This window comes from Phragmites australis, chromosome 13, assembly GCF_958298935.1.
Source record: "Phragmites australis chromosome 13, lpPhrAust1.1, whole genome shotgun sequence".
NCBI lineage: Eukaryota > Viridiplantae > Streptophyta > Magnoliopsida > Poales > Poaceae > Phragmites > Phragmites australis.
The window spans coordinates 14148174-14162893 of NC_084933.1; positions in this window are offsets into that span (position 1 = coordinate 14148174).

The window sequence follows — 14720 nt, forward strand, 5'->3', positions numbered from 1 at the left end:
TGGATCACAAGTGTGAGGCACGCCGCTATCGAACTCGGCCTCCGGGATCGTCGGATCGGCGTTCTCTAAAAAAAAGAATAACATGTGCAATGCCATGAGTATGGATGAAACGCAACAATGCATGCCACAAGATGCGCAAAACATGAATTGCCCAAGTGGTTTCATAATTTTTGAAGATGGTATTGAGTATCGGTGATTTACACAAGTGGAAACACATTTAAATAACTCATTAATTCTCCAAAGTATTTTCTTTAGTTCCAACATTTTTATCACATAGTTCACACTTATACGAAGCTAACGCAACTGGTCTCACATCATTTGGAGTTCGGATGAATTAATTATGAATTTTACAGGCCTCAACGCACCCGATAAACAGTAAGTGCGGACCCTTCGCACTTTTCTGCGTAACCTCTGCACTTTTGCGGACTATCCGCACTTTTCTGTGGAGGTTCCGGACTGCAGAACCTCCGGATAATTTTTCGGAGGTTCCGGACTTTCCAAAATTGCTCCTATTTGAGGGGAAACTTTGCTAAATCAATTTGCGATCTTTTCCACTCCAAAGGGGGATATGTTTGGGAGAGTTTAGAGAGTCTAGAACTCAACTAACCAACTAGCAACTCAATTCCTAAATCAAATCTCATCTAAATCCTCATTTTGGTCTAAAACCTCAAAAACTCATGAACTTTGCTAAAACTCAAAATCGACCAACCAAACTACGAATTCTTGCCATGGGGAGGCTAAGAGACTTACTTAAGATACTTGTGGAGTTGGGTGACCGCCGGGAAGTGGAGGAAATGGAGGGAAATCGAAGAACTCCGGTGTTTCTTGTGCTTCAATCATGAACACCAAAAGACATCAAATCCAGCTCAAATCTTTCGAGAAAAAGAAAATGAATTGGATGGATGAGTAGTTTATAAGCTCTAGAATGCAATGGTACCATATGCATACCTTCAATCCTTCTCTAGAGCTTGGATTTGAGAAGGAATGGAGAGAGGGAGTGAGAGCTCTTGAGTGAGAAGGGGAGAGGAGGAGCAGCAGCTCCTGCTGCACGGTGGGAGTGAGGGAGAGTGAGGAGGAGAGAGAGAGGGTAGGTGGGGGCTGCCCACTTGAGTGGTTGGAGGGAGTGGGTGAGGTGTGGGGCCCACGTGTTAGTGAAAGAAGTCCGTTTTGACTGCGAATTCAACTATTTTCCCTCCCGAATTTCTTTCTCTCATCCAATTGACTTTTAACGAAGTGCAATAACGTTCCTAATTAAAATTACGCAAAATTAAACATAATGCTTAAAAAGCATAATTATGCTTAATTGCGTAATTAAGGATTTGGGACGTGACAACAACCGATGATCCCGAAGACGATCCGGATGGTAGCCTGGAGTATCTGACCTAGGGAGCGATACTTTGGGCAAAGATCTTGAGGTTTTGAGGGAGGAAACAAAAGATTTTTGGAGGGGCACCTTTCGAAGAGATAGAACAGTGGAGAGAAAAGAACAAAGAGGTGTGCAGTCAAGGGTTATGCTCGGCAAGGGGTTTAAAGATTCCAGAACTCAGAACTTCTGGGTGGAACCCGGAGCTTCCGTGTTGATATGTGAACAAAATCAAGAGGGGTCACCCAGAGGGGAACTCGGAATATCTAGATTAACTGATAGAATCCGGAACTTCCAGGTGAAACCTGGAACTTTCAGGTTCTGGAGGATGACAAAACTGGTTTTGAGCTGAGATTTGATTTGGAACTTAAACATATTTGATAGTTGGATGAGTAAGAAGTTTTACTACTTGTGATCACAAGTAGCAAAATATAATTATAATATCAAATACTCAAATCTTTTTGAAAAATACCACTTAAAAGGAGATTTTCGCAAACTTCTAGCTGTCAAAACTACTAAACTAAATTAATCAATTGAATGCAACATATTAAGCCATATTGCAAGAATCTAGGATATTTAGCTTATTTCTCAATTCGCAAAACCTTTACTCGTCTAGTGGTTTGGTAAGGATATCAGCTAGTTATTTTTCGGTTCTCAAATGGGGAATGTTGATATCCCCTTTTGTTGAGTGGACTCTCAAGAAATAGTGTTGGATATCAATACGCTTGATTCCTAAGTGTTGCACAGGATTATTGGCTATTTTTATGGCACTCTCATTGTCACACAAAAGTAGAACTTTAGTCATATTGTAGCCATAGTCTATCAGGGTTTGCCTCATCCAAAGTAGTTGAGCGCAAAAGAACCCACGACAACATACTCAACCTCGGCGGTAGATAGGGCTATTTAGTTTTGTTTCTTTGAGGACCAAGAGACTAAGGACCAACCCAAGAATTGTTAAGTCTCCAAGGTACTCTTTCTATCCACTTAACAACTAGCATAATCAAAATCTGAATAGCCGATTAGGTCAAAGGTTGAACCTTTAGGATACCATAAGATAAGATAAGAGGTATGAACTAAATATCTAAGAATTTCTTAACGGTCATTTAATGACACTCTTTTGGAGCATCTTGAAATCTTGCATATATACACACACTAAGCATAATATCGGATCTAGACGCACAAAGGTGAAGTAAAGATCCAATCATAGAACGATATATCTTTTGATCCATGGTATTTCCTTCTTCATTTAGGTTGAGATGTACATTGGCTTGCATGCGAGTTTTGATAGGCTTAGCATTCTCTATTTCAAACTTTTTGTGCATATCCTTGATGTATTTAGTTTGACATATGAATGTCCCTTCCATGAGTTGTTTGATTTAAAATCTAAGGTAAAACTTCAACTCCCCTATCATTGATATCTCAAACATCTTTGTCATAATTCTACTAAATTCTTTACAAAACTTTTTATTAGTAGAACCAAATATAATGTCATCGGCATATATTTGGCAAACAAATAAATCATTATCAACATTTTTAGTAAAGATAGTAGAATTGGCTTTGCCTATTTCAAAGCCTTTTTTGATGAAAAATCCCTAAGGTATTCATACAATACTCTAGGTACTTGCCTAAGCCCATAGATCACCTTATGGAGTTTATACACGTGATTGGGGAACTTTGGGTCTTCAAATTTGGGTGGTTGCTCCACATACACCAATTCGAAAATTGATCCATTGAGAAATACACTATTCACATCCATTTGGTATAGCTTGAAATCATGGTGAGTGGTATAGAGAAGTAATCTACGAATTGACTCAAGCCTAGCTACGGGAGCATAAGTCTCACTAAAATCTAAAACTTCTATTTGTGTGAAGCCTTGAGCAACCAATCGTGCCTTGTTTCTTGTCACGATCTTATTCTCATCTTATTTGTTATGGAAGACCCATTTGGTGCCGATCATATTTTGATTGTTTCTTTCTACAAAGGACCAGACTTCATTCCTCTTGAAGTTATTGAGCTCTTCTTGCATGGCCATCACCTAATCTAAATCTCCAAGTGCATCATCTACCTTCAAAGGTTCTAAAGAGAAAACAAAAGAGTAATATTCACATAAAAGTTTGCAATTCTTGAACGAGTGATTACCCCCTTTAGTATATCACCAAGAATGTTGTCAACCAAGTGATCTCTTTGGATGTTTTGATGAACTCTTGGATGTGGCACTTGGGATTGAGTTTGAATGTCTCTCACTTCTTCATTATCATCATCATCAAGGATATCGTTGGAGTCACCATGAGCTTGATTTTGACTTGGATCTTGAGGCTTGATTTCACCTATTACCATCTTCTTGATCGCCTCATTTGGAATTTCTTCATCACCTAAAATATTTTGATCAACTTTCTCTACTTGAGATCTATTAGATTCATCAAATGTTATGTCATGCATAATTTCAACACAATCGGTGGTCTTATTGACAGCACGGTAGACGTAGGCATTTGATCTATAACCAAGCATAAAACTTTCATCAACCTTAGGTGCAAACTTAGAATTTTTGACCTTCTTATTTAGAATGAAACATTAACTTCCAAAAACTCTAAAGACACATTGGTTTTGTTACCGGTAAGTAACTCGTATGCGGTCTTCTTCAAGATCTTATCAAGGTACAATGGGTTGATGGCATGGCACGTGTTGTTGACTGCTTCCACCCAAAATTGATCTAATATCTTGTACTCATCAAGCATGGTCCTTGTCGACTCAATGAGAGACTTATTCTTCCTCTCGACAACCCTATTTTGTTGAGAGGAATAGGGTGCCAAGAATTCAGGTTTGATGTCTTCTTCATCAAGAAAGTCTTCAAGTTTAGTATTTTTGAATTCATTTCTAATGTCACTTGTCACCCTTTTTATCTTTAAATCAAATTCATTTTGAGATTTTCTCATAAATTTCTTGAATAGTCTCACTCTGATCATGCAAAAAGAATACACAATTGAAACGAGAAAATTTATCTACAATAACTAAGCTATATTTGTTACCATCAATGCTTATGTAGGCAATTGGTACAAACAAATCCATGAGAAGAAGCTCCAATGGTTTTGTGGTCATCATCACGTTCTTGGCGGAGTGAGAAGCTCCAACTTATTTTCTCGCTTGACATGCACTACAAATTCTATCATTCTCAAAAGAAACATTTGTTAGTCCTATAATGTGTTCCCCTTAAAAAGTTTAGATAACTTCCTAATTCCAATATGAGCTAATCGGTGGTGACATAGCCATCCTATGCTAGACTTAGCAATCAAACAAGTCTTAGGCCTCACTTCATCCATTGAAAAATCAACAAGATAAAGCTTGCCCTTCAAATGACCCTTATCCAACAAAAAAGAAAACACATATCCTACATACCTAACTCCTCCAGGTTCAAGGTTTTCCGTTTGCAAACACTAGGAAAAGGGAGGATGAAAGATATTGAGGAGTCCTCCCTTCTAAAGATGGTTACACCCTCATTAGTAAAAAGATAATTGTAGCCTCACAAAGTTATGACATGGACAAAAAATTGTAGTTAAGAGATTTGACTAACAAAAAATTGGAGATATAATGATCATTTGAGATAGCAATTTTACCTAAACCAATTACCTCTCTTTTCCCATCATTACCGAATACAATATTTTCATGTGGTCTTCTATTTTCTTCAAATGATGAGAACATGCTCTTCTCTTCGATCATATGATTTGTGCATCCACTATCAAGCACTCAACTTGATCTACCGGAGGAGTATGCCTACAAAGCAAATTAAGTTTTTTGTTTTTGGTACCAAATTTGTTTGGGTCCTTTCATGTTAGTCAGAAAACTTTTGGCACCCACACATTCCTTTCACAACGCGATACTTTGTGCGGGCACCAACATATAGAGCAACCACTTTATCAAGATGGTTCCTCTTCAAAACATAAGAGGCATAAAATGTAGCTTGTGGTGCACGGTCTATGGGTTGTTTGGCTTGTGTAGTGAAATAAACTTGCTTGCCTCCTTTGATGAATTTAAGGCACTCCTTGCCATTTACCACCACACGCTCATTTAGATTGCTTGTATACATATCAAACCTAAGCCCTCTCCTTTGCTTGTTGTCCTTGATCTCTATAGTTTTGTATAGGGCATCCTTACATTTATATGTCTTGATACACTCATATTTGACTAAGACATTTAACCTCCTATTTTTCTTTTGTAATGATTGCAAAGATTGAGCATTAGTAGCACAAGCATTGATATCAACATAGCAATGAGAACAACCTTAACTAATGGAAGCATTAGAGAGCAATGTTGCATCATTAGAGGAGGAAGTGATATTCCTAAGAGTATCAAATTGCACTTCAAGAGCCTTATGAGTTTTATCCAAACAATTGACATTCTCTTGAAGTGTGGCATTGCTACCCTCTTGGATGGTCTTTGAAAGGATCTAATGGCCCTAGAGGCGGGTGAATAGGGCACTAAACAAAAAACTAAACCAACTATTGATTTCTAGAACAAGGAGCAACCTTAGCCTAGAATGTATAAAAGCAACTAGACGACCTAGCAAATTAGAAAGATAAGCACAAACATGCAAGCATATAGAACATAAGTAAAGTGCGGAATTGAAACTTGCATGAAGGAAATGATAGAAGCAAAATGCAGAATGTAACAAGAGTAGGAAAAGAGGATACCAAGTTTTTCCCGAGGTATCGAAGAGTTGACACTCTCCACTAATCCTCATTGGAGCATCCACACAAGGATGTCGCTCCCCCTTGAGTCACCAAGACTCAAGCACTCACTAGTGATTGCCACTTCTCCATATCCGGATTGACGGGCATTAAACCAAGTACACAAGCTTCCCGGGGCTCCCACAAGACCTCCAAGAGATCACCGAGAACACCTCCAATCTCCACGATCGACTAGGTGTTGTCAACCACCAATAGTAATAAGCTAACTGGTTCACTTGATCCCAATCAAGCCTAAAACAATAGCTAGATGCACACTCACTACTCTTGAAGCACTAATGGAGTCCTTAATCTTCAACTAAGAACTTGCAAATCACTTCAAGTACTCTCCCTTGCCTCTAGATGATACAAAATATGTATGAATACTTTTGGGTTGCAAGAGAGAAGAATGAAACTAAGTGAGGGGGTATATATAGGCTAGAGGTCCAAATCTAGCCGTTGCCCAACCACTCACTTTTTCTGTGAACACCGGATGGTCTGGTGCACACGCCTCTATTAACACTAGATAATCCAATGAGTTAACTTTTTCCAATACTGATTTGACAGTTATCAGCAGCTGTTGCAAAATGCTCTAGTGTTCTTCCACATAGCATCACCGGATAGTCTGGTGCGTTATACTCCATTTCCTCCAAAAATACCAAGCTTCTGTTAAAAAGTCCGATGTTGACTCCTTTAAGTCACCGGACAATCCAGTTCAACTTTGATTTTCTCCAGAAAAACGATCCTTCTATTAAATAGTCCAGTGTATGAGTCCTTCAGATCACCGAACAATCTGGTGCATGTAACTTCAAATTTCTCTGAAAAATGACTCTTCTGTTAAATGCTCCGGTGCAAAATTTCTTCCATCACCAGACAATCCAGTGAGTTCATTTGAAATCTTCACACAGAAGAAAAATAGTCCGGTGAGTAAAATCCTTCTCACACCGAACAATCCGGTGAGAACAATCTTCCTAGAACTCGTCTAATTCAATCAATTTTGAGTTCTAACTTCTCACCCATGGATTTCTTTGAGCTACCTAGTGCTAGATTTTCGCAAGTATGCATCCAACTATGTCTAGACTCAATTAGGTCAAGCTACAACACTTAGCCCCCTTCTATAGTATGGTCAAAAGACAAAAAGGAGACCTATAACTGCTCTAAGTGTCCTTCATCACCTTATGACACTTAAAACTAGAAGATCCTTAATCTTGACGTAAAAGTCATTTGATCGATCAATAGAATTCCATGAGGGACCAAGAAAAAACATTCAATCATTATGAATTAATGAATTTGATTTCCTTAAAAACATGTGCATTAGTCACAATGATATGGTTATCATTAATCACCAAAATATTTACCACTTACCTAGGGGTCTAGATGCTACAGTCTTCTTTTGAACTTGTCTTTTTTTGTACTTGCTATAACCACATTTTTTCATGAATTTTTTGAACTTCCTTACAAAGAAAGTAATTTCTTCATCATCGGAGCTCTCTTCTTCACTTGAGCTTGATTCTTCACTTTGCTTGATCTTGCTTGCCTTAAGTGAAACTTCTTTAGTCTTGGAGGTTGAGCTTTGCTTCACAAGGTTCTTTACTTTATTTTCTTCCTCTTCCATGAGCTCATGAGCCAAAATTCTTCCAAGCACACCACTTGGAGTAAGTCTCCTATAATTCCTTCTTTTGCGGATGAGTGTTACCAAGGTGAGATTCCTTGGTGCGAAAGCTTTCAATAATCTTCTTACCACTTTGTGGTCATTTAGCTCTTCACTTCTAAGTCCTCTAATCTTGTTCACTAGCACCATCATACGGTCATACATTGCTTAAGGTGTTTTATCATCTTCCATCATGAATCTTCCCAATTTCCCTTCAAGCAACTAGACTTGCTTAGGAAACTTGTGGCGTTCTATCTTTAATTCTCTCACACTTGTGGCGCCTTCATGTGTGACTTGGAGTGTGTCCCGTATCACTTTGACCTCTTCAAGCCCACTCACCTTGTTGAACTCCTCAGGGCTAAAGGCACCAAGCAGCATGCTTGCGACTTGTGCATTGCAGTGGAGGTTTTGCTTTTGTACGGGAGTGAGCTCTATGTCTTCGTCCGGTAGTTCAAAACTTGTACACACAATCTTCTAAATACTTAGATGAAAAGATATTAGATGTAATTTTATTTTATGCATGCACATGGTATAATGTGTGCCATCAAAATATGGCGCATGTTCAGACGGCACAGAAATGTAACAATGAACTGCATTTAATTTATCATAATTGAAATCGATCTCAACTCCCTTCTTTTTATCATCGCCAGATGTATCATCTTTAGGACTCTTTGGGCTTTTCGGACTCTTCTCCCCGGATGTCGACATCATCAAATTCTCCAAGTGATGCAGCCTTGTAGGAGATTAGGCTCTGATACCAATTGAATGTTCAAGATGTCACATAGAAGGGGAGGGTGAATAGGCATTTTAAAAAATAAAAACTTCACAATAGATTAACAGAATCCAAAACTTCTGGGTTCAGTCCAATTCAACCCAGACTTTCTAGATACAGAGAGAGAAATCAAAATAAAAGTACGACTAAGCAAAGTCTAGTTGATTCTATGTGTTACCACCGATTTCTAGAGGTTCTATGTATCAAGAACGATATGGATGATGCTGACGAAGCACGAGCCCACAAGGAGTGTCTAGTATGTGGAGGACTCAGCTTTTTGTATGAAATGATACCAATTGAATGTTCAAGAAGTTGCATAGAGGGGGAGGGTGAATAGATATTTCTAAAAAAATAAAAACTTCACAATGGATTAACAAAATCCAAAACTTCTGGGTTCAATCCAATTCAACCCAGACTTTCCGGATATAGAGAGAGAAATCAAAATAAAAGTACGACTAAGCAAAGTCTAGTTGATTCTATGTGTTACCACCGATTTCTAGAGGTTCTATGTATCAGGAACGATATGGACGATGCTGATGAAGCACGAGCCCACAAGGAGTGTCTGGTATGTGGAGGACTCAGCTTTTTGCATGAAATGATAACACATTGCTGTAGCACAACATCTGTGTAGTGACTCACACTTTCGACACAAAGTAACCACATGACAGAGCTTTAAGCATGAAATAACAACACATATGTCGTGAATCAGGATTTAGACACAAGCTGACCACACGACTCGGTCCATGCACTAGCCCCCAGCCACCATAAATAACTCATCCCTCAACCATAAATACATCACTCCTTCCTCAGCTCTCTCAACTGCAATGTCTTCTTTAGCTCCACCTAGCCCATCTAAGAAATATTTGGGGTTTTTCATCCCCCAGGGGTCAAACCACTGATGTGCTTTTATGGCGACCCTTGTGGGCTTCGCGAGTCCCAAGATATCTCCTATACATATAGCCTACACTTCTTTATGTGTGCCAACTACCAATACGACAAGCCTCGATATGGACCGTACGAATCTGCACCGGTATAGTGAATGTTCGAGATGTCGCCAAGAAGGGGTGAATAGGCATTTTTGAAAAATAAAAACTTCAAAGCGGATTAATATAATCCAGAACTTCCGGGTTCAGTTCGGAACTTCTGGGTACCGGAGGTTCCGAGTTCAACCCGGACTTTCTGGATACAGAGAGCAAAATCAAAATAAAAGTTTCCTAAGCAAATATAGTTGATTCTATATGCTACCATATGTTTCTATAGGTGTAGTGAGTCCTTTCCATAAGTCACCTGCAATCACAAAAACACAATCATATAGATCGGGGCAAATTGCCCAAAAGTCAACTAGAACAAAAATGAACACAAATAAGCAAAGGAGACAAGGATTTATTTCTCAAAGTTTGAATCCAATGATACCACATCTCCGTTAAGGTACTCACAAAGAGCTGAGTCTCTTTTAACCCTTTTTTTCTCACTAAGCAACCATAAAGATTGAGCTTAGGCCTACTCAAAGTCCTCTTCCCTTGCGGAGGCAAGGTTGAACCTCCACAAACGTCACGTGACACTCCACAAGCTTGGGTGCACATAGAGTGACACCTAGCCTTCTAGGAGGATGAACCTCCAAGGGTGATAAATGCGATGTCGATGCGGCTTGATGATGAATTCAAGTGCTCAATGATTGGAAAGTAGCTCAGTAGCACTCAATTTGAATCTCTCAAAATCTTGCAAGAGTTAAAGCCAAAGTGAGTGAGGAGAGCTCTAGAGGGGCTTTGAATGCACTTGTTTCATGGTAGGTCAGCAGCAAATGCAAGGGTGAGGGGGGGTATTTATACCCAACCCCCAAAAACTAGCCGTTACAGCACTTTCCACCTAAACCTGAAACTTCTGGGTTGACACTTGAACGCAATACCGAGAGCCCTAGCCGGGAATCAATCCGGTGGTTCTGGCTAGTCACCAGAATCCAAAAGTTCTGACCCAATCCGGAACTTCCAGGTTCATACTTGAAACCCAAACAGAGAACCTCAAACCGGTCCTCATCCAGAACATCCGACTACCTAGAACTTCTAGGTTTAACCTAGAACTTTCGAGTTGGTTAGAAAAGCCAAACCGAACACCACTGCTCATATCCTTATCCGGAGGTTCCGGCTAACCCAGAACTTTCGGGTTGCACCCAGAACATCCGAGTACAAACAGTAAGTTAGAACTTCCTCGTGTTTGTGGGGTGATTTGTGTCTCTCAACTTGGTTTTAAAAAGATACTTTGAGCACTGAGACATCTTTAAGTCTATCTACATGCATCCCTCTTGATATTACGGCAAACCTAAACTCAATTTCAAAAGTAAAACAAATTTAAATCTATTGTGTAGGTGCATGGCACTTCTCTTTTCCTTTTTGAGGGTCCCTAGCATCTTATTAATTCTCCATAGGACTAATACATATTCATAAACTCATTAAAATTTATTAGTCCTTTAATCGCTTCTCATCAATTAACCAAAACCCACATATAGGGTCCAGATGCACTTTTATAAAGAGACATATATCACTCATGTGGCACGTTTCATACGATTTCATGCAATTATCTTACTAATCTCCCCGCTTTTTCCATTTGTCAAGTCTCCTCCACCTATATGTGACTTCACAGAATGGCTCGACATAGAGCAAAATATGCACCAAAAGTGGTAGGTCGACATGAGCATACGGTGGAGGAGGAAAATGTACGAACACCGGGAGTACGAGCAACAACAGGAGAAACTACGGCTGGAATATCAAGAGGAGGAGCGCATGAGGAAGGCAGTGGAGGAGCATGCTGCGGTTGAAGCACGCAAAGCAAAGAGGGAAAGGAAGCATGAGAGGGCCCGTTGTACTAACACGGTGGGCCCCGTGCTGTAAGAAAGGGCAAATATCCGAGGTGTACTCAGTAGAGAGCATCTAATGTAACCTGATATATTTTTATTCTCTAAGGCATGTTAGGATTAGCAGCGACACACTATTATGTTAGCCTTTATGTGTATCGTACGTGCCAACGTTTGTTATCATTATCTCTTTATGGTTATCAACGTATGTAACCTTCGTGCATGGTTCTAAGATAATTATGCTTCCCAACTACTATTGTTCGCAAAATTATATTTTGTGTTCTCCCAACATTACTTCATTCAAAAATTACTCACAATTTTAGATCAACTAAATCAAGAAATATCGACAAAATCACATTAAACCAAAAATAGGAAAAAAATGAACCACTTCATGATGTCGTTAGCCTCAGTCTCATTAGCCAATATCCGCATGCCTTATTGCCTCAGCCACCGTGTAGTCGTAGTTGATATTTTTGAAAGAGTGTTAATTCTTCTATAAGATGTACACTGAGTTCTGGTGGTGTCTCATTGATATTGCATAAATTATTATTAAAAACCAAATAAAAAGATATGTAACACGTCGGCATGTGGAAATTATCAGTATTCCAATTACCAATGTTCTTGTCGGTATTCCATATCCCTATAGGCCTATCGGCTAGCAACTAGACTGACGCCCATATCGGTGTCTACCCAGGGACCGCGCGGAATGCCGATAAGCTTTTTCTCCGCATTTCGCATACCAACAGTCACCCAAGCCCAGTGCCACGTAGGCTGTCGATATTCAAAGTACCGATAGGCCCTTTGTCGGTACTCCGCGTACCGATATATATATGTATTCTTGCAATTTTATGAATTTAACTATTATTTCTATAATTTTCAATAAAATAATATTTATTAAAACAACTCGCAATAGGCGTGGGTGCAGGCTTAGATGGCGCACAGTGGAGGTGCTCATTGTCGGTTGAGTCGGCCTGGTGTCTTGTGCGCAGGAGCCATGTGGGAGGCCCAGGTGGATGGCGGCCTTGCTGGCAGGCCCGGCCCAAGGCAGCTGTGAGATCGTGCGGCCAGGCCGTGGCCTCAGCCCAGGTGCCGCTCGGGTGGGTTCTTTGCCCACGTGGGCTAGTAGGAGGCACGAACAGCTGGGCGCCAGGCGAGTGGGACCGAGAGCGCGCGGCCCAGGAGATCACAAGACCAGGCCGGTCGGAGCCGAGTTCATGGCCCATGCGGGCGCAGATGCTCAGCAGGCGAGTGCGACATGGCAGCCCAGACCTGCAGGCGGTGCAGGTTGGAGTCGGTCATGTACTGTAGCGACCGAGAAGATAAAAGGATTCTGTGTCGATTGGTTTGGAACTGTGCGGCAACATACGACGACGAACAGTACTTTTGCGCATTGACGATGAACAGTACCAGAAGGAGAAATATATTTAAAAAATAGGGTTTCACGAGGAAACTTTTAGTGATGCTTTTAGATACATCTTGTGAACCCATCCATACGCTGAAGAGCGAAATTTCGTAAGTTTTTCTTCGTGTTCGTAGTTTCAGATTGATTTTTGGTGGATCGTTCGAGCGTTGCAATTTGTGTTGGTTTAGTGATGCTTTGGTATGCATCTTGTGAACCCTTAAGAGCGGATTTCGTAAGTTTTTCTTTGTGTTCATAGTTTTAGATTGATTTTTGGTGGATTGTTTGATTGTTGCAATTTGTGTTGGTTTGATCCATCCAAAATCACCTAGAGCATCAGCCTTCTAAAAATTTTGATTGGTCAAGTTTTCATAATTCTTGCATAATCATAAATTTAGTGTTTGATCTATTTTTATCATAGTCTGCTTGTGAATTTCATATTTATAGATCTTTCTGGACATCGTTTTTATTGACGTAATGACAGTCTGTTCTAAACTGATTTCAAGATTAAATTAAATATTTTATTAAGATGAATTAAACCTAGAATTTAGTTTCCGCAACCATTCACCCCCTCTGACTTGCGTGTAATTGATCCTACAAAACTTGCGTTGACAGTTGCTCAGATCGTGATGGTTACTGCTCACATCGGGACCTTCCTGGTTGGACTCAGATACGGAGCTCATTGGGATATTGTGCCGGCTGCTGTCTCTGAACTTTTCGGCATAAAACACTTTGGTGAAACGTACAATTTTTTCCTACTAGCAAACTCCACAGGATCAATCATCTTCTCAGGCCTTATACAACTACGAAGCTGAGAAACAAGCTTGCCAGCGTGAGAGCTCAGCGATGTTGCCTCCACGATTGCTTCACAACATGGGCTTTCTTGCAGATGAACCATGGAAGTGTGAAGGACCTGTTTGCTTCTTTGTCATCTCATTGGTTATGACAGTATTCTGCATTGTGGCAGCTGGCTTGAGCCTCGTTGTTGTTCACAGGACCAAACGGGTTTATGTTCATCTATATCTGTCTGACAGCACATGAATTTTTCATGGATAGAAGATGTCAAATTCTCCTGTTGTTCTATGTACCATATATAATATATTCTTGCATATCTGATCATATGTAATCAAAATTAAATGTACCTGTAAATTCTCAAATCTTTCCGTAGCTTGTATTGTAAGAAGTAAGAACAGGTATTGCTAGTATTTTTGAACAGCAGCCTCAAGAGTGTGTACTCTAGCTGCAAGATTGTGGCCTGGAATATCAAGTTGGACTATGGAGCAACTTCACACATGTGATCTTTAGTTTTTTGGCGTGTGCAGATCTTCCTACCCAGCTCAAGGATTAATCAGCTATAAATCGACTAACACTCAGCTTGTTCTACAACTATGAAGTATTATACAAAGATTCAGCTTGTGGATGCTACTGTCAAACAACAATTTGTTCAGTTGTCTTCTTTACACTTGCAGCTCTAAATCAGCTGGTACATTTTTCTTGTGTCCTTGTTTCAGGCTTTCAATGAGCAGCAGCTCACCAACACATCTCTCAAGGTCCACCCTTTCAAGTGCAAGTCTGTAAACAACAGCACACCGTTACAATCCCCAGCGGCTGCTCTGTTCTACTGTGTTCAACTGATAACAGCCTTAAGCCTGCCGCTCCGCCACCAGAGGCAATTGGTTAGCCTCGCCGGTTCTAGTTCAGAGTAGACATGAACTAACTATTGAGCACTTTCTGGGCCTAGGCCTGGGCCTGGGCCCGGGCAGGGCCGACCCGAGCCGATTAAAAGTCCCATAACTCTCTTGACCGACCGGGCCTGACTGTTTCTGTTGGCCAGGCCGGTGTAAGTCTAGGAATAAGTTTCCCTAAAAAGGAGTCTACGTGCAGTTGAATAAAAAATTGAAACAATTTTTTAAAAACAAGTAGTTGAATTCAAATATAAACATTAGTTAAATCTTTGTTAGGGCCATGC